Below are 23,150 nucleotides of genomic sequence, written 5' to 3' on the forward strand. Positions count from 1 at the left end.
ATAGACAAGGAGGCCCCATGAAGGTGGAGGCAGAGATTGGGGTGGTGGATATTAAGTCATGGTAAACCAAGAATTACCAGTAATCACAAGAAGCCAGAGGAGGCCAGGAAGGATTTACCTTGTAGAGCGTTCAGAAAGAAGGCCCTAGCTAAACCTTGATTTGGAACTCTGACCTTTAAAACTGTGAGAGAAACAATTTCTATTGTTTCAACTCATCAGCCATGTTTTTGACCGTCCTAATGGAACTGATATGCAAATCAGTGGAAAATGAATCCTTCAACGCTGTAAATGAAGACAAGAAAGTTTTCTGCTTCTACATCTCTTCCAACTCTTAAGTAGGAGCGCTTGCTCCCAGCCTCCAGGATGAGTAGCAGTTCAGTCTTAATGTGTAAGGGTTCAAGTACAAGCAAGGCATCTGTCTTGGGAGCCAGGCAGGCAGCCCGCAGCATGTCTGGAGCACATTCACAGCTCTTGTAGGTCTGCAGGTGCTGCTCACTCCAGATTGTTGTCAGCTGGCCCCACTGCAGATGAAGGCACAGCAGCCCCAGCTCTTCCTGCTTGTCCTTAGCAACCAGACATTATCTCCCCAGAATGCTCTTCTTCATGGCTTAATACCCAGGAAGATGTGAGGTGTTGCATCCCAAGTAAGATGAAATTATTAAACCTAAGAAGAAAGTATTTTGGAAAAAAAAAGAAGAAAGTATTTTGGAGTACTTTCATACTTTGATGTACATAAATATACATATACACATATATACCTGTATGAGGGAACTTCAAAACATTTATGGAGAAATGAAATTAGAAAGTTTACTTGGTGTAGGAATTTTGAAATCTGTGCAGTTTTTTTTCCATAATACTCATTTTTCATGAATTTTTGGAAGATCCCTTATGTATATGTTTACTTTAGTCCCCTGTTCAAATATATTTACTGGCTTCCTATCTGTTGGTGAATAAAATCTAACAGTCTCTTAGCCTAGTATTCAAAATCTGTCACTTATAAGGCCTCATTATTCCCTTCATGTATTCTCTAATCCAGCTGAACTCTGTGTGAACCATTTTACTTTACTCAAAAACCAGCTCAAGTATCAACTCCCACAAAAAGACCGTCTTCCCTCAGTTCCACACTCTATTTTGAGCTACGGTAGAACATTAGTTAATACTTCTCTAATCACATTATGCATTGGGTTGTAGATCTTTCTGTATTCATCTGATTCTCTTCCTGGCAGTACCCTAAAATCGGCAGGTGGAAACTTGTTATTATTATAAAGGAAATTCGTAGCACTATGTATTTGTGAAAACTGAAGGCATGGAATGAGATGCTTCCTGTTTAGAGGGATCTTCATTGGTGCTGTTATCATTGCTGGAGCTAACACATCTAAAGGGCTTATTCTGTGGTTTTTGTGGGCTGTGCATTCTACATTAAGCATGTTAAACTCTTTCCCTAATATGTGCTGAGGATTAACTTATCTTAGTGTCCAGCATGGTGCGTGGCACTGGAGTAGATGCTTCATAAGTGTTTGTTGAAAGGCAGATCTACAGGGCAAGGGCATGTAGTGAGACTTTTCATCCTTTTCTCTTGATCTCAATGGATGTGTCATCTTCAAGGAAGTGATTGAATGTGTTAATTAAAAGCTACTTTGAGGTAAATCTCTTCCTCTTGGAGTATATTCTAAACTAAGAAGGGCCTCTACGAATTAATATGTGGTAATGAAGATAAGTTCTGAATTATAATCCCAAAATATTTCCTATATATCTATTTCCATGACACACAAATATCAAATGAGCTCTTAATTTTTTTAAAATCATAGTTTCATAATACGTGAAAGAAAGCATACTGAAAACAATCTTCAAATACAGAATTTAAGCAGTGTTATGATTTCTCTGATTTTAAGTGAATTTATGGCAAACTAATATATAAAATTCTGACATGCAGCTATGAAAAGTTTTTCTATAATAATTTGCAATTGTATATATTTTTATTTTTTTCAATTTATTTTATTTGAAAGGCAGAATTACAGAGAAAGAGAGGGAGAGATAGAGAGGGAGAGAGATCCTCTATCCCCTGGTTCATTCCCCAGATGGCCGCAATGGCTGGGGCTAGGCCAGGCCGAAGCTACAAGCCTGGAACTTCCTTTGGGTCTGACAAAAGGTTGCAGGGGCCCAAACATTTGGATCATCTTCTAAAGCTTCTTCCAGGTGCATTAACAGGGAGCTGGATTGGAAGTGGAACATGTAGGAATGGAACTAGCACCCATATGGGATGATGGTGTTGCAGGCAGTGGCTTAACCTACTAAGCCACAAAACTGGCCCATCAATTACATATTAGCACAATGGTATAAAGAGCTAAGCATGTATTTTTTAAGTAACCTTTATATTTTTACTATCGTGTGCTCACTTGTGAACATATGGAGTTTAATTCAGCTCACATGAGGCCCCTGAAAACCAAGTTACCTTTGTGGACTTGGCATTAAATTCAGATGACTGCAAAACAGTTCAGATTTCTTTCTTTCTTTCTTTCTTTGTATTTGTTTCCATGAGAAAGTTGAGTCTGATCTATTTTTGGGATTTGGTCCATGAAATTGAACTTGGTGGTTTCGGTTTCACTGTTGTTTTTCTTCTTTTAGGTTAAAAAAAAAAAAAAAAAAGAAAAAAAACAAGAAGCAAAACACAGGAGTCCTGGCTGCCATGGCTAGAAATGTGTGAATGCCACTTCTTCTAATTACACACTCTAAGGCCTCTGAGGGTAGGTGCACGATTTGTATTTTCTGGAAATTGTGGGATTTAATTCCCCTAAGCCCATCTAACCTTTACCTTTAAATAACTCACTAACTTCTAATGGCCCTTAAAAGGGTAGCATCATCAAAGTACCTTAAAATTCATCTGCTGAATCTTATTTCTCCTTTTGCTTATAGAGATTTTTCACCATAAGAATTCTACTATTTTCTTCGTGTTGTTCCCCATCTTAGCATTTGTCTACCTTACAAAGTCTTCAATGTCCCATTAGTTGAAGAAGGTCTACACAGACTCCTTCAATACTCCTTTGATCCAAACTGGAGGGAAATCATTTGACATTGAGGTTATCCCATGGGAACCTGATGGCCGTTATTCTTTCCATACACCTCTGAGTCTCTTGGGCATTCTTATTAGTATGGATTAAAGAGGAAATAAATAAAACTTTATTCTCAAGTGTTTCCATTGCTAAAATTACTGAATATTACATATGTAGCCTTGGTGTTGTTAAAAGTTCAGAAGTTTGCATCCTTCTGTATGTTCTGTTGCCTTAGGCAATCTTAGGATTATTCTTCTTAGAATTAGAAATACAAATATGGCCGGCGCTGTGGCTTAACAGGCTAATCCTCAGCCTAGTGGCGCCGGCACCCCGGGTTCTAGTCCTGGTCGGGGTGCTGGATTCTGTCTCGGTTTCCCCTCTTCCAGGCCAGCTCTCTGCTATGGCTCAGGAGTGCAGTGGAGGATGGCCCAAGTGCTTGGGCCCTGTACCCCATGGGAGACCAAGAGAAGCACCTGGCTCTTGCCTTCGGATCAGCGCGGTGCGCCAGCCGCAGCGCACCAGCCGAGGTGGCCATTGGAGGGTGAACCAATGGCAAAGGAAGACCTTTCTCTCTGTCTCTCTCTCTCACTGTCCACTCTGCCTGTCAAAAAAATAAATAAATAAAAAGAAATACAAATATAAAGAAGACATGACAAGAAATTAAGATGTTTAATCAGCAAAACTCCAGGCGGCAAATTTACCATCCCAGCAGATAGAAGGACCGCAAGCTGACTACCAAAAAATAGCTACCATTACTTTTGTTCCAAAGTTTGTTTTAGAGGTTCAGTAGCATCCACTGAACTTTTCCCCTGACTATCTTAACACGTCTTTTTCGTATTTGAGAGTCTGGCCAGGATTGGAAACAGAGGTGTGAAAGAATTACGAGTGGCTGTTTCTGCAGTGCTTTTGGCTAGAAGTAAAGTAAGCAGGAAATTCTAAAATGTCTTAAGGAAGTTTGTTCTCAAGAAAATTCTGGCTTGAATTTTTTTTTAACTATGAAATTTAGACAGGTTAACATTCAAATAAGAATGGAAACTCACATGATGAATAGCAACCCTGGTTGCAACTCTTCTAACCTCTTCATGCCTGTTGGCTACTTGCTAAAGGTTTCGGTAGTATATTCTTTTGCACTTTTTCTTTTCTGGTGGCTACAATTGCCCTATCTGGCAGAACAGTTAGGTGGTATTACTTCTGTTTTACTGGTCAGGAAATGGAAGCACATTGTACACAGCAAATTGTTTTGTTGCTTTGCACAGGGTGTTCCTTTTGCCTGATAAGCACTCCTATGTATTTAAATGTCTTGATCTAGTTAGAGATCAAGGTTATTCTGAAATACAGTAGTTCTTAGGTCTGTTTCCAGTAATGTTTGTGAAGTTTGTGAATGCAAACACAACTCCTCACTTTATGCATATGTATGCGTATGTATACGCAAAAGCTTAACTGTGTAGTGATTGTGTGTAATTTGTATGCCTTCCTAGAATCAAGATATTAAATATGTTGTTCTGGTGTAAGAAAGCCTTGTGAGGAATTATAATTTAATGCTAATTTGAAAGTATAGAGTCAATGAGGTAAATCCCAATTCCTGGAACAGTCATCAATTTATGATTAAAATGAGGAGGATTTGAACTTCATTTATATAGTATTATGATACAGCTTTGGCAAATAAAAGTTTAAAATGAATATTATTCACAGAGTTTAACTAAATGAAGCTTGTTATCTTATAACCTGGTTTATAAGAGCTCTCTTTTTTTTAAGATTTATTTATTTATTCATTTATTTATTTTTCTTTGACAGGCAGAGTGGATAGTGAGAGAGAGAGAGACAGAGAGAAAGGTCTTCCTTTTTGCCGTTGGTTCACCCTCCAATGGCCGCTGCGGCCAGCGCACTGTGCTGATCCGAAGCCAGGAGCCAGGTGCTTCTCCTGGTCTCCCATGCGGGTGCAGGGCCTAAGGACTTGGGCCATCCTCCACTGCACTCCCGGGCCACAGCAGAGAGCTGGCCTGGAAGAGGGGCAACCGGGATAGAATCCAGCGCCCCAACCGGGACTAGAACCCGGTGTGCTGGCGCCGCAAGGTGGAGGATTAGCCTGTTAAGCCACGGCGCTGGCCTTATAAGAGCTCTCTTACATATTATTTTTTTTTAAAGATTCATTTATTTATTTGAAAGTCAGAGTTACACAGAGAGAGTAGAGGCAGAGAGAGTGAGAGGGGTCTTCCGTCCGAAGGTTCACTCCCCAGTTGGTGGCTACAGCTGGAGCTGCGCTGATCCGAAGCCAGGAGCCAGGAGCTTCTTCTGTGTCTGCCACGTGGGCCCAAGGTGTTGGGCCATCTTCTACTGCTTTCCCAGGCCATAGCAGAGAGCTGGATCAGAAGTGAATCAGCTGGATCTGGAACTGGTGCCCATATGGGATGCTGGCGCTTCAGGCCAGGGCGTTAACCCATTGCGCCACAGTGCCATCCCCTCCCTTACATATTATTAATGTGATTGTTTCAAATATATTATTAGTAAGTGCTAGTGGTAATACTACATTTGAGTGAATGTGATGATCCTTTGAAAATATCTGAATACTACCCTTTTTGAATATATATGTCATAAATTTTGCATATTCTTTAAGTATATCAACCCAAAATCCACATGAAAATGCAGACACAGATATCAAGAATATGAGTACACCTTAGAACATTTGCTTGAGAGGAAGCTCAGTGTAGAAATAGAACATAGAAATACATAGGGTCTGGTTCAGAACTGCATAACTCAAGAATTGATGTCCACTCTCCTCAGCTATGGCAACAGGCAAAAGCTAGATTGTTTATATACACTGTATTTGAATGTTAAGAGAATTGTTAAATTCAACATAGTAATACTAACAGAGATGTATACTTACATATAATATTTCATTTTTACAATCTATATATAACAATTTTAGAGAGTACGATGGTCATTTTTGTGTTAAGTTGGCTGTGCACAGGGTGCCCACTATTTCTGTGTGTGTGTGTGTGTGTCTGAACATTTCTAGTTGAGATCAACATTCGTGTCCGAGAAGTCAGTAAAGTAGACTGGGGAGAGCAGCATCCAATCCATGGAGTGCCTGAGTAGGTGGAGGAAGGAGGAATTTGGCTCTTTTTGCTTATCTGCTTGAGTAAGGACATCTCATCTCATCTCCTGCCCTTGGACTGGATTTACACCACGACTCTGCAGTTTCTCAGTCTGCTGGGCTCAGATCAGAATTCTATCACTGACTTTCTGGAGTCTCCAGCTAGCAGATGGCAGCCTGGTATTTCTCAGCCTCCATCATTGCATGACGCTATAAATATGTACTCATACATTCTGTAGATGTGTATACCTCAAACCAATTATACACACACACACACACACACAGAACCAGTTATATATTTGAAATTTGTTCTGCTTCCTTGGAGAACTCTACTATAAGGAAGAACCTACTATTGCAAATAGCTGGTAGACGTTTGATTGTACTGCATCAGGCAGCAGTAAATTTCCTTTCAATGGAGATGGTCAAGCAGATGTTGCATCAGGGTTCCAACACTGGATACAGTCTCACTAGACTACTTTGGCTGTCCATGTGATTCACTGTGATTGAGGATCTCAACTTCAAGGTAGGATCTCAGAACATTATGTCTGGAAAGAACTTCCAAAATTATTTGGTCTTTTTCACTTTTCGGAAGAGGAGACAAGCCTCAGAGAATGCAACATTGAATAGCCAGTATGTTTTAGGGGATTGGTTGACAGGAGACTGTCTTTTTGGTTTTTTTAGAACCTCATAAAATGCAACTATATTCTCAGTGACTGTCTGCCTATGTGGTGTGGGGAAAAGTGGAACCAAATGAGTGTAGAAAGTCTTCTATTTCAGGTTTAAAAAAACCTTTATCTGATATGCATAACTCAGAAATAACTTGTTTTGTACATGAATAGTTGAGCACTAACTATATTTTGAGCTTCTACTAATTTTGAAAAATACATGTATATGTGTAGCAACAGGACTATGTCTCACGTGCTTTATAACTAAGAATTTTCTAGTAAGAACAAAGGGAAGGTCAGTAGGGTAGCAAATGAGAGATAAGTACTAAGAATTCTAAGTTAGTTTCCCCATTTTGGGGGGATATGAGGCAAGTTAAGGCCAGCTGATAATCACTGGGCAGGCACGATAGCCATTCAGGCTGGTAAAGTACTGATGTGTTTCCATGATGGTTGATTGTTAGCCATTACTCCAAGTCTCTTGAGTGCCCAGCCTGCCTCGTATCACTGCTCTGTCCCAGATCCCTTTACATACACCATTTCTTGATGATTCAGTAACTGAAGGGTCATCATCTTCCTTTAGTTGATTGGCTCCTGGAAATCAATTCCTAACCAAAAGGAAAAAAATGTTTTAAAAGATGTATTTATTTATTTGAAAGTCAGTTACACAGAGAGAGAAGCAGAGAAAGAGCGAGAGAGAGAGAGAGAGAGGTCTTCCATCCAATGGTTCACTCTCCAGTTGGCCGCAGTTGCTGGAGCTGTGCTGATCCGAAGCCAAAAGCCAGGAGCTTCTTCCGGGTCTCCCACATGGGTGCAGGGGCCCAAGGACTTGGGCCATCTTCTACTGCTTTCCCAGGCCATAGCAGAGAGCTGGATCGGAAGAGGAGCAGCTGGGACTCGAACCAGCATCTATATGGGATGCTGGTGCTTCAGGCCAGGGCGTTCACCCACTGTGCCACAGCGCCGGCCCTGAAAAAAAAAAAATTTTATCAAATACACTTCTGTGGGCAGTCTCCAAAACCTGTTCTCACATGTGTTGAGTCATTTGGTCATGATCATAAAGTGTGTGTGTGGGGAATAATTCCTTGTTCATCTTTGTCATTCAGTGTGGGGAAATCTTTATGAAGACCTCTTATTAAATACTTGAAGCATCTTTTGTGTCCAAACATATTTACAGAATATTCTCCTCATGTGTTCAAAACCACATCATTCAGATACTGGAGGAGGTTTACTGTTTTTACTTTTCTGATTGATTGAAAGGATGGATGATGTTAAAAATAAGTTTATCTTAGAACCTTGGATATTTTGCATATAAGGTGCTGAAATAAGGAAATAGCCACCGCTTACAGAGTTCCTTACTATGTGCCAAACACTGTGTGGGAGTCCTTTACCTGTCACACCTCATTTAATTCTTAGAATATCCCTATGACTTTAATGTGCTGTACATTCTTATTTAATGCTATAACTAGTACTCCAACAGTATTTTTTTTCACTTTGTGTTGCTATATGGGGGCAAACTGTTGAAATTGTTACCTAATATATACTAAACTGATCTTCTGTATATAAAGAGAATTGAAAATGAATCATGATGTGATTGGAAGGGGAGAGGGAGCGGGAAAGGGGAGGGTTGTGGGTGGGAGGAAAGTTTTGGGAGGGGGAAGCCATTGTAACCCATAAGCTGTACTTTGGAAATTTATATTCATTAAATAAATGTTTAAGAAAAAAAAAAGAATATCCCTATGAAATACGCCCTTTTACCCCTCTCTTTTTACACGGAGGAAACTGGAGGTTCAGAGCAGCCAAATAACATGAATAACATCGGTAGCCCACGTGCGATAGTAGTAGTCCACAGGGATGCAGCCCTTGCTTTCTGTAGGGCAGTTGACATCAGCAGCTGCACTCTGTCTCTGTGTTCTGAGAAGACATTTGGGCCTGCATTTCTTCATAGGCCAGACACGAATCAAAGCCACTGGGTGCAGGTGAGGGGCTGCTCTTTGGTAGTCTTTCTTCTTGGGAAAAAGATTCTGAAATACTAGCCTGATTACTATTGGGAGTATAAAGGTGAAAATTCAATTCGACTTTGATTTAAAGAATGAAGAAAGGTTCTTATTCACTAATCAGCTACATGCCACATCATTTCAATTTGTATGTAAAAACTCTTTCCTTAGTTCTGGGAAACTTTAATTTACTTCTGCCGTGCTGTGGTAGTCATTGAGTAAAACAGATGAAAGTCGGTTTTTCTGGATGTTGTGCTGTTTGTTTGTTTTGTATGCGCTCTTGCCAGACACCTGGAGGACATGCCTTGGATGGGGCTATATGCCAATTACCTCTGAGGGCACAGCTGCTAGTACTGTTTTACTTAAGATAGGTAACATTGACTGCTATGATAAACTCCAAAATCTCAGTGGGCTACCTCTGTAAAAGTCTGTCTTACTCACACCAGATCCAAAGTGGATGTTCCTGGCCAGTGAGCAGTCTGCCTTGTGGTTCTTTGGGAATCCAGATTTACTCTGCTATATTTTAGGACCCAGCATCTTCTGCTAGCTCTTCTGTGTCCAGCCAGAAAGTGAGGGCACGGAGGAAATCACATGAGAGTTTTCATAGTGCCTCAGCCTGAATTGTGGAATAAAATCACACAGGAGGCACCAGCTGTACGACTGGATCCAAGTGCAAGGGGCATGGCAGTGTCATGCGGAGGTACAGGAAGAGTTTTGGTGGCCATACAGCAGGCCCAGCCACTTTTGGGTAGAAGCTACCACCCAAAGCCTGATTCAGCAGCGGTTAGCTGTAGCAGTGCTTTATTTAAAGAAATGGGACTTCAGATTCAGAAACAAGAAGTAGGTCATTAAGAAATTCTTTGCCAATGGCGCTGTCTTCAATTTCTTCCAATTTTGTTATAAATGATTTTTCCTCCCAATTTTGAAAAGTGAATGAAACAAATCTAGAGGATGTAATGGACTCTCTTTAAAGAAACATCACATGTGGTTTTTGCCAAGAAGTTCACAGAATGTAGGAATCCTGGTGCCAATAATTAGAGAAAAACACAAGTTGAAAAGTTAACAAAGTGTCATTATCATTCAATTTGATTGTAGAGTACCATTTAACTAAATTTTAAAGATTGTGGAGGGCTGCTTGTTGTTTCTTCTGTAGAATTTTCTTTCTTTTTTTTTTTTTATTTTTGACAGGCAGAGTGGACAGTAGAGGGAGACAGAGAGAAAGGTTTTCCTTTTTGCCATTGGTTCACCCTCCAATGGCCGCCGCGGTAGGTGCGCTGTGGCTGGCGCACCGCGCTGTTCCGATGGCAGGAGCCAGGTGCTTATCCTGGTCTCCCATGGGGTGCAGGGCCCAAGCACTTGGGCCATCCTCCACTGCACTCCCGGGCCACAGCAGAGAGCTGGCCTGGAAGAGAGGCAACCGGGACAGGATCGGTGCCCTGACGGGGACTAGAACCCGGGGTGCCGGCGCCACAAGGCGGAGGATTAGCCTACTGAGCCGCGGCGCCGGCCTTCTGTAGAACTTTCTTAGGAAATTTGAGGGGTCTTCAAAAAGTTTAAGGAAAATGACATTATGCAAAAACTATGCATGGGTTTCGAATGTTTTCTGCACCAGAGTAAACTTAGCTTTTCAATTTCTTCATGAACTTTTTGAATCATCCAAATATACTTCCAAGAAAAGGTGCTCTACATGTCAGACAGAGCTATGCTGGTATTAGCAACAAGTAGCCTTAACTTGGCAGATGTCCAGAACACAAGTCTAGAAATGAAAGATTTCACTTGGTTCCATTTCTGAAATGAAGATTTTATTGAAGATACCCAAATGGAAAGTTTTTGCTTCAGATAAATCATGATACAGTTAAAGTGGTAGAATAGTACTGTACCCAGCAATTAAGTGATGGTAATAGGTAAAGGGAGCAAGAATGAGAAGGAGTCCTTGAATACTGTGGTAAGGACTATGCTTTTCACTTTCACAAAAGGAGCTATTGCAAGGTTTTGAGCAGAGGAGTGACGTAACACATTGTGTTTTAAAAAGGGCCTCTGTCAGCTGTGTTGAGTGGAGAGTGAATAAAGAATGGTACAAATAGGAAGACTAGTTAGGCATTTTTTGCAGTAAGCTAAATGATTGTGATAGGGATGTGGACCCAGGGTAATAGCAGGTGAGGTGGTAAATACTGCTTGCTTTCTGGATATATTTCGTAACTAAATCCAGCGGAGCTTCCTGTTGTATTTAAAATGGGAGAGCAAAGGAAGATTACAGGATGAATTGCCCTGAGCCAATAGACAGATAGCGTTGCCATTTATTGTGGTAGAAAAGAGTATGGGAGGCACAATTTTTTTTATTTAGTAAATATAAATTTCCAAAGTACAGTTTATGGATTATGATGGCTTCCCCCCCCCCATAATTTCCCTCTCACTCGCACCCCTCCCATCTCCTGCTCCCTCTCTCATTCCATTCACATCAAGATTCATTTTCAATTCTCTTTATATACAGAAGATCAGTTTAGTATATATTAAGTAAAGATTTCATCAGTTTGCACCCACACAGAAACACAAAAGTGGGGTGTGGAGGAACTCAGTTTTTAGCAGTTCAGTTTGTGATATGTATCAGCCCATGGTAGGTGTCAAGCGCTCAGCTTGTGAGGGAAGAGGTCAGGGTGGAAATATAAATCTTGGAGTGCTAAGCAAACACAGGATACTAAAAACATGAGCCTGGATGAAATTACCTAGAGGGCAGGTAACCTCAGAGAACAGCACTTACGATGGGGTCTTGAGGAACTGCGAATTGGGAGAGGTTGTAGACCCAGAAAGGAGACCGAGAAGAAATGGATGGGTCAGGGAACGTCAGAAAAGTAGTCTTGTCTTAGAGCTGGGTTAAGTGAGGGAGCAAACATGATCTCAGGACATTGCAGTATTTACATCAGATGTTGACAACTGAACAATTAAATGATGAGCAAGGAATGACCGTGGGACCTAGCAGTGTCTAAGTTCTTGGCACTGTTGACCAAATCAGGTCCTGTGGAGTGGTGATGTGAAATGAGCTGAAGAGAGAATGGCCGGAGTGAATTGGAGGCAGCCCCTGTAAATAGTACTCCTGGGGGTCTTGTGACAGCAGGCAGAGGAAAATGGCAGTACCGTAGGGGATAAGTGGTTTCAAGAGAGGGTTTTGAAAGATGAGAAGAGTAGTGGTTTTATTTACATAATAGTTAGTAGAAGGGGAGGGGAAGAATGAATGATATAGGAAAGAGAAGGGAGATTGGGTAAGAGGGGCTGAGAGTTGGGACACAAGCAGCGGAAGGATTGTGGTCAGAGAGGGACATTGATTCATCCCCTTCAATGGCACTGATGAGACAGAATATATTAGGAATTGAGGTTTAAGAGGAAACATGGAAAAGGCGGAAGACAATCCTTTAGGATAGAGAGTAGCAGACTCTACATGTTAAGAAAATGTGATAGATAGATCCCAGTGTGCTCAAAAGATTCTGAGTCAGACATCTTAAAGGAATAAGCAGAAAATAAAGGGTGGTGAATGCCTGTTTTATAAATGAATGGCAATTAGTCTATTTCCAACTGAGTTTTGCGGGAAAAGGATATTGGACATTTTCCTGAAATTTAAAAGTATTATGAGGCATTTTTGGGAACCGTGGTTTTGTGCATTTAGTAGGGGCATGTATACTCATCCGGGAAGGCCAGATTAACATTGACATAGACTTCCGCACAGTATGTGGCAAGACTAAATGAATGGTGTCGGCCAGTAGATCTTGCACTTAAAATATGAGTCTGTGAAGGGAGTGGGACTAGTTGGATAAAATACAGCCCCTAGGGAGAGCTGGAGCAGGAGGCCCGTGCATTATGCCTTCCAGACGTGAAACGGGAAGTCAGGTTTTAATAGCTTTGACTTACAAAATTAATACCCTCCAAAGAAAATTCACCTGTTGCCAAATCTAATGCCAGGCTTTGGATTCTCACAGTACTTTCAAGTCCCTTGTTTGTTTTTGTTTCTTTCTCTTTTTTTCCCTTCTTCTGGCCAGCATCTTCTGACCTTTTAGGCATGACTACCAAAGGGCTTGCCATCTATCTTCTTGATGAATTGTTTAATCAGAAGACCTAGAGAGGGAGAGAGAGAGAGAGGGAGAGAGAGAGAGAGAGGGAGGGAGGAGGAGGAAAGGCTGTAAATATTTCAGTTTGAATTACATGTCTCCTGGCTATGGATTCTCCTAAATTCTTTGTGTACATATAAATACCCTGTTTATGTCTTACAATTTAGCCCACATATTTTGAAATCCAACTCTTGACAACATTCTTTTTTAGTTAGGTAAGGCTGAACGCCAGTTCTCTAAGTAGAAGTTCTGTTGACCTGAGTGCCAAGGACTTCTTATTTTCCTTCCATATACCTTCATTTTTCGAAGTAGATACCTCAAAGCTGCTAAACTTGATCTATCACACAGTCAGATGTCAGTATTTAGCGAGTGCTGTTGCCACTAATGGTTTTTACACTTGCATTATTTTACAAAATTTACTTTAAAATCTTGTGAATTAAAGTTTCTATTCAATGTTACTAAAACAAAGAGGCAAGAAGTTTAGAGACATTTTTTTTTTCACAGAGAATACTAAAAAATAATCCTGTATGTTGGTCGGTCTTAAGAGGAAATGGATTTAAAGATCACTCTCAAGAGCTGGCTGAAAAAAAATGTGAAAGTGTTTAGGTATATGAATGTTGGAACGTATTTTGTTTAATCCTTACTATTTGTATTTTAAGATGATTTGTTCTCTTTATTTATTCCATATTCCTTTGGGTTCTAGTTGAGCTTATGGATGGACGAATTAAGATGTATTATTACCTTTGTTGAAGAATGGCTTTACACTTTTATTCCTAATCATATATAGAATACATTACTCACTGTAGTCCTTCAATAGAGAAATGTGTAAATTAAAAAAAAAATTAACACTTCCCACAGTCCCACCTGCCAGAGCAACCTTAACAGCTCAACAGTTTGTATCCTCCCAGCTTTATTTCTATGTATGTATATGAGCTACTTTAAAAACTTCATAGAAAAATGAATTAAAAGAGCTTATTTTGGCACCAGTTTTTTCTGATACGTGGAAAATGCATATTATGAAAATTCATATGCATACATTTCAAAACTGTTTTTGCACCAAAGTAAGCATTCAGCTTGCTGGTAAGATGCAGGTGGTGATGCCTGCATCCCACATCAGAGTGCCTGGGTTTGAGTCCTGTTTCCGTTTCAGATTCCAGCTTCCTGTTGATGCACACCCTGGGAGGCAACAGATGATGGCTCAGCTACTTGAGTTGCTGACACCCACGTGGGAGATCTGTACTGACTTCCTGGCTCCTGGGTTTGGCCAGACCTAGTCCCTGCCATTGCAGGCACTTGAGAAGTTAACCAGTGATGGGGAGCTCTATATGTGTGTCTATGTCTGCTTCTGTTCACTATCTTTCTCTCTGCTTCTTGAATAAAAAACAAATTAAAAAACATGTTTTTGTACAAAAATATTCATTTTAATTCTGTTTTCCCATGAGCTTTTTGAAGTATCCTTATATGCTTATCTTTAGGTTTTAAAGCAGAATGACCTCTAAAATAATAATTTTAGTCTGTATTTTTAATTTTAAAATAAATTAAGAATCATTTCGATATATGTTTACCTCATTCATTTTATTATATAATGATATATTATTTGGGCCAATGCTGTGGCACAGTAGGTTAAACCTCTGCCTGTGGTGCCAGCATCCCATATGGGTGCCAGTTCAAGTCCTGGCTGCTCCACTTCTAATCCAGCTCCCTCCTAATGGCGTGGGAAAACAGTGGAAGATGTCCCAGGCCTGTGCTCCCATGTGTGAGACCCAGGGGAAACTCCTAGCTCCTGGCTTTGGATCAGCCCAGCCCCAGCCATTGTAGCCAATTGGGGAGTGAACCAGTGGACAGAAGATCTTTTTCTCTGTCTCTCCCTCTCTCTCTAACTCTGCCTCTCAAATAAATAATTTTTTTTTTAAAAAAAGATGTATTATTTATTTTCTCATTGGGATTATTTAAGTTTCTCATTTTTAAAAAGTTTTATTTATTTATTTATTTGAAAGGCAGATTTTCAGAGAGCCAGAGGCAGAGAGAGAGAATCTTCCATCCGATGGTTCACTTCCCAGATAGCTGCAATGGCTGGAGCTGCGCTGATCCAAAGCCAGGAGCCAGAAGCTTCTTCCCAGTCTCCCATATGGGTGTAGGGGCCCAAGCACCTGGGCCATCTTCTACTGCTTTTCCAGGCCATAGCAGAGAGCTGGATCAGAAGTAGAGCTGTTGGAACTTGAACCAGTGCCCATATGGGATGCTGGCACTGCAGGAGGCAACTTTAACCACTATGACACAGTTCCGGCCCCAAGTTTCTCATTTTTATTGTTACAAATAATGCTGTTAATCTGGGGGAAATAACAACAGCTATCCCATAGGTTTAATGGAATCAATCAGTACATGTATATGTGTAAAGTTTCTAAAAGAATGCCTGACATCTAAATATTTCAAAAATTATGCATTTAATATCTTTTTATTGTCATTACAAACGAATATGTCCATGTGATAAACTCCTAGAAATCAGATTATTCAATTATTTAGCATTTCCAAATTGCTCTCCAAGGAACAAGTTATAGATCCTTTGTTGGTGAATAAAGAATATTTGTTTTCTCTACACTATTTAAGTTAAACTATCAGTGGAAGTAGCACAGACATACGGAATGATGCATACATATTATATGGATTGGCTCAACATAGTGAGACAAAATATGTAGCCAACCCCCAATCAAGACTGTGTGCATTCCCATCACTCCATCAGCCTCACTTGATTCCCCACGGTGCTTATTAGACTCTCCCACTCCACTTTAAGCCCCATCCTATTTGTAGCACCAACCATTCATTTTATCTCCTTTTATGTCTGAGTTCTTTCCCTCAACACTGTGTTTGTATGAGATGATCATGCTTATCCCTGTTGTTCTAAGTATCCATATTCATTGATCTGTAGGTATTTTATTGTGAGAATATACATACTGTAAATCATTCGCTGCCTTTTTATATGGTTGACTATTACCCCATTAAGACTCTTCTACATGCCTTCAACATACATACACATATATATATATATATATACATATATATGCATATTTCTTTTGGATATTTTCCTCAGTAGAAGTGTTACTTCACTGGGTAAGTGTCCAGTCAACATTAAATGGCACTGCCAATTTTCCAAAGTCATGGTGCCAATTTATCATAGTGCCAGCAATGGAGGCCAGTACCAGTTGTATATTCTTGCCAATTCTTGGCATTACTTATTTTTAAAATTGTGGTCTTTATGATAGGTATGTAGTGGCAAATAACAGTGGTATTTATTTTCCTTATAATTGGTGAGGTTTAACATCTTTCCTGTGGTTATTGATCCTTTGGATGTTCTCTTTTTGTGAAGCAACTTTTTAAATCTTTTTCACCTTTAAAAAAATCAAGTTGTATTTATTTGTAAGTGTTCTTTATTTTTCTGGATATATATCCTTGCATATATATAATATGTTATAATACATGTAACCAGAGATTTTTTTTGTCTCTTAATCATGTCTTTAGTATGTTTTGGGGCAGATGGCCTAAAGGTTAAGACACACAACTTGAGAAACCCATATCTCATGTTGGAGTGCCTGCATTCAAGTCTGGGCTGCATTCTAGTTTCTGCTTGCTTCTAATATGTACCCTGAAAGGCAGCAGGAAATGGCTCAGGTGATTGGGTCCCTACCACACTATGAAAAACCTGGATTGAGTTCCTGGCTCCCGGCTCCAGCCTGCCATATATGGCCCAAGCAGAGGTGGGCATTTGGAGACAAAATGGAAGTTCTGTCTGTCTTTTTGTGTCTCTTTGCCTTTCAAATGAAATAAATGACTAGTTCTTAATTTTAATAAACTCTATTGTTTTCAAAATTTTCCTTTATAATTAGTACATATTGTGTCTTGCTTAAGAAGTCTTGGCCTACAGTCATGAAGGCATTCTCCTCTGTTTTGTACTAGAGGTTTTATTATTTTTTCTTTCTTCACTGGATTTACAGTTCATCTTTAACTGATTTTATGTGATATAAGAAAGTGGTCTTGGCAACTCATGACTAGATCCTAGGGAGATTACTGACGCCATAAACAAGAGTGTCAAATTGTTAAGTCAGCAACAGGAGTCACTGTGTACTTACATCTCATGTGGGATCTGTCCTTAATGTGTTGTCTAATGTGCAGTGATGCTATAACTAGTACTGAAACAGTATTTTTACACTTTGTGTTTCTGTGTGGGTGCAAACTGATGAAATCTTTACTAATTATATACAGAACCGATCTTCTGTATATAAAGATAATTGGAAATGAAAAAAAAAAAAACCTGGTGTTAAATTGGAAATGGCATAGAAAATTAATTAATTTTTTTTTAAAAAAATTATGTAGGATCTCTGTCTTTAATGTGCTGTACACTCTTATTTAATGCTATAACTAGTACTCCAACAGTATTTTTTCACTTTGTGTTGCTATGTGGGGGCAAACTGTTGAAATTGTTACCTAATATATACTAAACTGATCTTCTGTATATAAAGAGAATTGAAAATGAATCTTGATGTGAATGGAAGGGGAGAGGGAGCGGGAAAGGGGAGGGTTTCGGGTGGGAGGGAAGTTATGGGAGGGGGGAAGCCATTGTAATCCATAAGCTGTACATTGGAAATTTATATTCATTAAATAAAAGTTTAATAAATGAAAAAAAAAAGAAAGTGGTCAATAGTTGTATTTACTTTGTATGGGTGTCCAATTGATTCTGTGGCCTTTATTGAAAAATGCTGTAGGTGACGCATTGTGGTATAGCAAGTTAAGCCACTTCCTGCAATGCCAGCAATCCCACATGAGTGCTGGTTTGAGTTCAGGTTGCTCCAGTTCTGATGTAGATCCCTGCTAACAGACCTGTGAAAGCAGAGGAAGAGGGCTCAAATGTTTGGACCCCTCCACCCATAGCAGACTTGGATATAGTTCCAGACTCCTGACTTTGGCCTAGCCCAAGCCCAGTTGTTGGAGCCATCTGGGGTGTGACCAGGGGTTGGAAAATAGATCTCTCTCTCTCCCTCTCTCTGCTTTCTCCCCATCCTCTCTCTTTGTGTAACTATACCTTTCAAATAAATAATATGAATCTTTTTTTTAAAGATTTATTTTATTTATTTGAAAGAATTAGAGAGGTAGAGACAGAGATTTTCCATCCACTGGTTCACTCCCCAGATGGATGCAATGGCCAGAGCTGTGTGGATCTGAAGCCAGGAGCCAGGACCTTCCTCTGGGTCTTCTGTGCAGGTACAGGGGCCCAAGGACTTGGGCCATCTTCTACTGCTTTCCCAGGCCACAGCAGAGAGCTGGTTCAGAAGTAGAGCAGCAAGGACTAGAACCGGTGCCCATATGGGATGCTGGCACTGCAGGCGGTGGCTTTTCCCGCTACACTATAGTGCCGGCCCCTCTGTTTTCTTCACTTTATTTGTTTTCATTGTTTTTTTTTTTACTTTTATTTAATGAATATAAATTTCCAATGTACAGCTTATGGATTATAATGGCTTCCCCCCTCCCAAACTTCCCTCCCACCCGCAACCCTCCCCTTTCCCGCTCCCTCTCCCCTTCCATTCACATCAAGATTCATTTTCAATTCTCTTTATATACAGAAGATCAATTTAGTATATATTAAGTAAAGATTTCAACAGTAATAAAATGAATCTTAAGAATAAAGGACATAAATTATAAAAACATAAAAGAACTTAAGACATGTTTCTGTCTTTTGTAATATAGAAGTTTTATGGTGAAACTAATTTAGTAAAATTAGCCAGGCCTTATTGTTACTGCTTTTACATCCCATATGGGCACCAGGTTCTAGTCCTGGTTGCTCCTCTTCCAGTCCAGCTCTCTGCTGTGGCCCAGGAGAGCAGTGGAGGATGGCCCAAGTGCTTGAGCCCTGCACCACATGGGAGACCAGGAAGAAGCTCCTGGCTCCAGGCGTTGGATCGGTGCAGTGCCAGCCATGACAGCCATTTGGGGAGTGAACCAACAGAAGGAAGACCTTTCTTTCTGTCTCTCTCACTGTCTCACTCTACCTGTCAAATAAAAAAAATAAAATAAAAGATAATTTTATTTTGGTACAAATGTTGTAATCCATAGTGTTTTCATAATATCCCTTGCCTTGAACCTTTTGAAGTATCATCATAAATGCCATGTTTCTTGATGATAAGGACTTGAAATTAGTTATATCTAATAGCTACATAGTGCATCCGGTAGACACTCAATAAATGCTACTTGAGTGAATGAGTGCAGGACAGTAATTTGTTAATTTTTGAAACAGAGGTTACTAAGAGAACTTTAACTAGATACAAAATAGAGTACAAGTATAAGGAAATATAGGCTTAAAAGTAAACAGTATTCCTTATTAGAAGGTACCTTTGCCCACAAACTCTCCTAGGGGAATGAAATGTAGAAAACTGTTGATGTGTGAATGAGTAGTACTAGCAATGGATGATCTTGCTTTACAAACTGAGTAGGTGGAGGGAGTGCTCCCGGGGGTGCTCAGTGTCTGCACGGAGGCTTGATGACCTTTGAAGTGGGAGGGCTATTCGCTTTTCTTATTCAAATGTGCAGTCAGGCATCTTGATCTGGAATCACCGAGATGAGAGCTATGGCAGAGTGGCAAACCAAGCCAGCCATCGGTGTCATGCAGTGAAAGCCACGTGTGTTTAAAAGGGTGTGGTGGGCTCCTGGGGAAGGCCAGGCGCTGAGAAGACTCTAAGACCAATGAGCAGAAGGAGGAGGGGGAAAGAGCTGTATTTTTTAATTCTACCCCATCAAAGGCCAGTGTTGCTGTCTTCAAGCAAATCAAGATGATTACAGGCGACTTCTTGCTACGTGGATGTTTGTGTGTGTGTGTGTGCACCAGCAAGGCCTTCCTTCTTTTTCAGAGGAAAGATATTTTTATATTTGTTTAATCTGAGATTTTTGATTTCCTCAACTTCCAGTCCAGTTGGAGAGTGACTTTTTTTCCATGTGTCCCCAGACACAGGAGGAGGCCGAGGGAGAGTGACGCAGGCAGGAGCCTGTTGGTTGGCTGGCTGCCCCCCTCCCAGCCTGCCTTCTGGGCCTGGCCTGGTGTGTGGCTGCTGTTTATACCTGCTGAAGTGCTTTCTGTGTTTGAGTTGGCGCTGCCAGCTTACAAGCTAGAGCCCCAGGCTGTTCATGAGGTCTGTCCCAGGGCTTTGAAAGCTCTGAGCTGGCGGCTGGGGCGAGAGAATGTCTCTCTCAGTTTTTGGGTGAACTCCATGTTTTTTTCCAAGAGGTTAGATCACTGTCCACAGTGCAGGCTTGCTAGACAGAATGTAACAGTTTCTGTTGGAGACATCCTGAACTTTTAAAGGCAAAAGGCGGAGGTGGAAGTGGGAGAGAAAAAAAACAGGGCCAATTTAATAGCTTGAAAATGAACATTTTTATAACTGGTTAACAAAGATTTTTTTTTTAACTGAACTGGAAAACTTAAGATATCATTTCTTGGGATGGCAAGAGGACATATTGTTTGACAATTCTCAGTACCCTCCCAAGTTATGTTTGAGACCAGACCAGATTAGTCAGTGGTTGTGGAAGGGATATTAGGAGTGATATAATTTTTATGAAAATGTACCTGGACATCTCTTTGGTCCTTTCATCCATCCATAAAAGCTTCTAGAAGACGTGTCTTTTTCACAAGTGGCAAGATTGGGAAAGCTCTGAGGCTGCTCCCTGCCCATAGCTCTTGGCTCTTTCTTCCTGTTGCTATTTATTTACTTATTTATTTATTTTTGTCATAGTAGGAATATCATTGTCAATTCTTTGCCTAACATTTCTGTCCCATAACCCACTTTTATGAGATGTCATGATTCATGGGGAGAATTTATTTTTCTTGTCTAAGCTTGAGTGTGGCTAGAATTCTATATTGTTTCTGTCTGTGTCTGTTATGAATGAACATGGTCTAGATATATAAAATATATCACACCTAAGGAACTAGTAAATTACTAAAATGTTTTATACCAAGGCTCATAGCATCCAAATAAAAAAGTGGACACACTGAAGAATTACGTTTAAAACAGGCTATGATTGATACCCTATCTAATTGATAACAACCATGTTTACAGGAAAACTTAAAAGAGGCCTCATTCAATACTTTCCTCTGCCACCCCCAATCAAATACAAAGTCTGTATTCTTATAAATATGCTAAGAGGGGCCACCACTGTGGCACAGTGGGTTAAAGCCCTGGCCTGAAGCCCCAGCATCCCATATGGGCGCCAGTTCATGTCCCGGCTGCTCCTCTTCCGATCCAGCTCTCTGCTATGGCCTCAGAAAGCAGTAGAAGATGGCCCAAGTCCTTGGGCCCCTGCTCCCACATGGGAGACCTGGAACAAGCTCCTGACTCCTGGCTTTGGATCGGCGCAGCTCCAGCTGTTGTGGTCAATTGGGGAGTGAACCATCGGATGGAAGACATCTCTCTCTGTCTCTACCTCTCTCTGTAACTCTGTCTTTCAAATAAATAAAATAAATCTTTAAATAAATAAATAAATAAATATACTAAGAATTTTGTCTGTAATGTTTGTCTATGAAGAACATAAAAATGTTTTTGAGTGGAGTAGGTGCCAGTCTTATTTCACCAAGCCAAGGGAAGGAGCTCTTACTCTAGGGCTTCCACATAGGGCTGCGTGGGTGAGGAATGAATGGCTTTCCCTGGACTCTTTAAAGGGGTGTGTTTACTATTGGGGCCAACTCAATGGTCTTCCTTTTTTAAAGTAGCGGCCTCTTTCTACCTCCCTCTATATGTTTCTTTCCCCAGTCTAACTCAGGCCATTCGCTGAAGGATGTATAAATGGACATTTATTTGACCTTGTCCATTAGAGGCAGGCGTATGTTATCTCAGCTCTGATGTGATATAGCTGCCCCAACATATGGCATGGCTGTGTTTGTCATTCAAGAAGTTTATTGGTGTAATGTGTATTCCCTGGTGCTCTTCATGAAAAAATGTTTATACCCGTGGGCATGTCCAGATGGCAGTGAAAGGCCAGCATTCATGAGCACAGCAGCCAGCAGTGCATGGTTGCCAAGGTATGCAGGAAAGGCATGTCCTTTGCCACCTCATTGCCTTGTAAAGAAACCATCTCTAAAGAACAGAGTAGCACTCTTGAGGCTAGAGCTCCCTAGTCTTTTAGACTTTGCATGTGGGAGGGCAGAGAGACAACGTGAAGTACAAGAGAAGCATTTTTGTTATTGTTCTGGCAATTTACAAAAGGGTAAGAGTGGTAGGGGGAAGATTTTTGCACATTGGGTCGCAGTAGAAATTTAATCCAGATGTGCCCCGTGCATCCTGAGCATGATGCCCCTTTCAAAGGTTAATTTTGGGGCAACAGGTGATGTTGGGTCCCGGGGATGGCCACAGGGACAGCTTCTGGGCTCCCGAGCTATGATATTCAGATGGTGAATAGGCAGACACTCTGAGTCCCTTGGAATCTGTGGCATTTGTGAGATTGGTTTTTTTAGACCCCATTAATGCTGTTGTTGGAATGATGAAATATCATTTCAACACATGTTCTCGAGGAGCTGTTGCTGACACTAACAATCCTAGTGGGAAGAGGTTTCTTATGGGATTAGCTCCAAGTACAGGAAAATCTCAGGTACAGCTTCAACTGTTGTAGTCAGTTGAAGTGTGGATTCTGAAGCCAGCCCATAAAACGGAAGGATGTTGTGGGGCTGCTGATGTGGCACAGCAGGTTAATCTGCCACCTGCACAAACTTGCATCCAATAGGAGTGCTGGTTTGTGTCCAGGCTGCTTCCCTTCTGATCAAACTCCTGCTAATGTCCTTGGGAAAGTAGTGGATGGTGGCTCAAGTGCTTGTGCCTCAGCCACCCATGTGGGAGACCCAGAAGCAGTTTTTGGCTGGTGGCTTTGGTCTGGCCCACATTGGGCTATGGTAGCCTTTTGAGAAGTGAACCTACAGGTAGATCTTGCTGTCTCTCTCTCCCTCTCTCTGTAACTCTGCCTTTCAAATAAAATGTCCTTTTTTAAGGTTTTGCATTTTATAGAATTTGGCATGTTGTTATTGCTTAATATTAGATATATCAGGGGTGGGAGAAAGAATTTGGTATGCAGAAAACAGCCTTAAAAATTAGAGGTTCTCAAATTAGAAATGGAGAATGGTTTCTGATAACTGAATTTGTATTTGCCTAATTTTTGTTATTATTAAAGAAAAAGAAGCATTCCTAAATATCACAATAGGGATCTTAATGATAGAGGTGTAATAG

At 40.6% G+C, this 23,150-nt stretch overlaps 1 long non-coding RNA gene across 2 annotated transcripts in view; it reads right to left on the bottom strand.

Moving 5' to 3' along the window:
- Positions 1-7,470: 7,470 nt before the first annotated feature.
- LOC133756195 (uncharacterized) overlaps positions 7,471-23,150 on the bottom strand; it is a 53,781-nt gene continuing 38,101 nt past the window's right edge. For both annotated transcript variants that reach the window (XR_009865524.1, XR_009865523.1), the window contains exons 2-3: positions 12,733-12,907; positions 7,471-7,775 (exon numbers count right to left, since the gene is read on the bottom strand). This is a non-coding gene — a long non-coding RNA (uncharacterized LOC133756195). The remainder of the gene's footprint in view (positions 7,776-12,732; positions 12,908-23,150) is intronic.

Source organism: Lepus europaeus, chromosome 3 (assembly GCF_033115175.1).
Source record: "Lepus europaeus isolate LE1 chromosome 3, mLepTim1.pri, whole genome shotgun sequence".
Taxonomy (NCBI): Eukaryota; Metazoa; Chordata; class Mammalia; order Lagomorpha; family Leporidae; genus Lepus; species Lepus europaeus.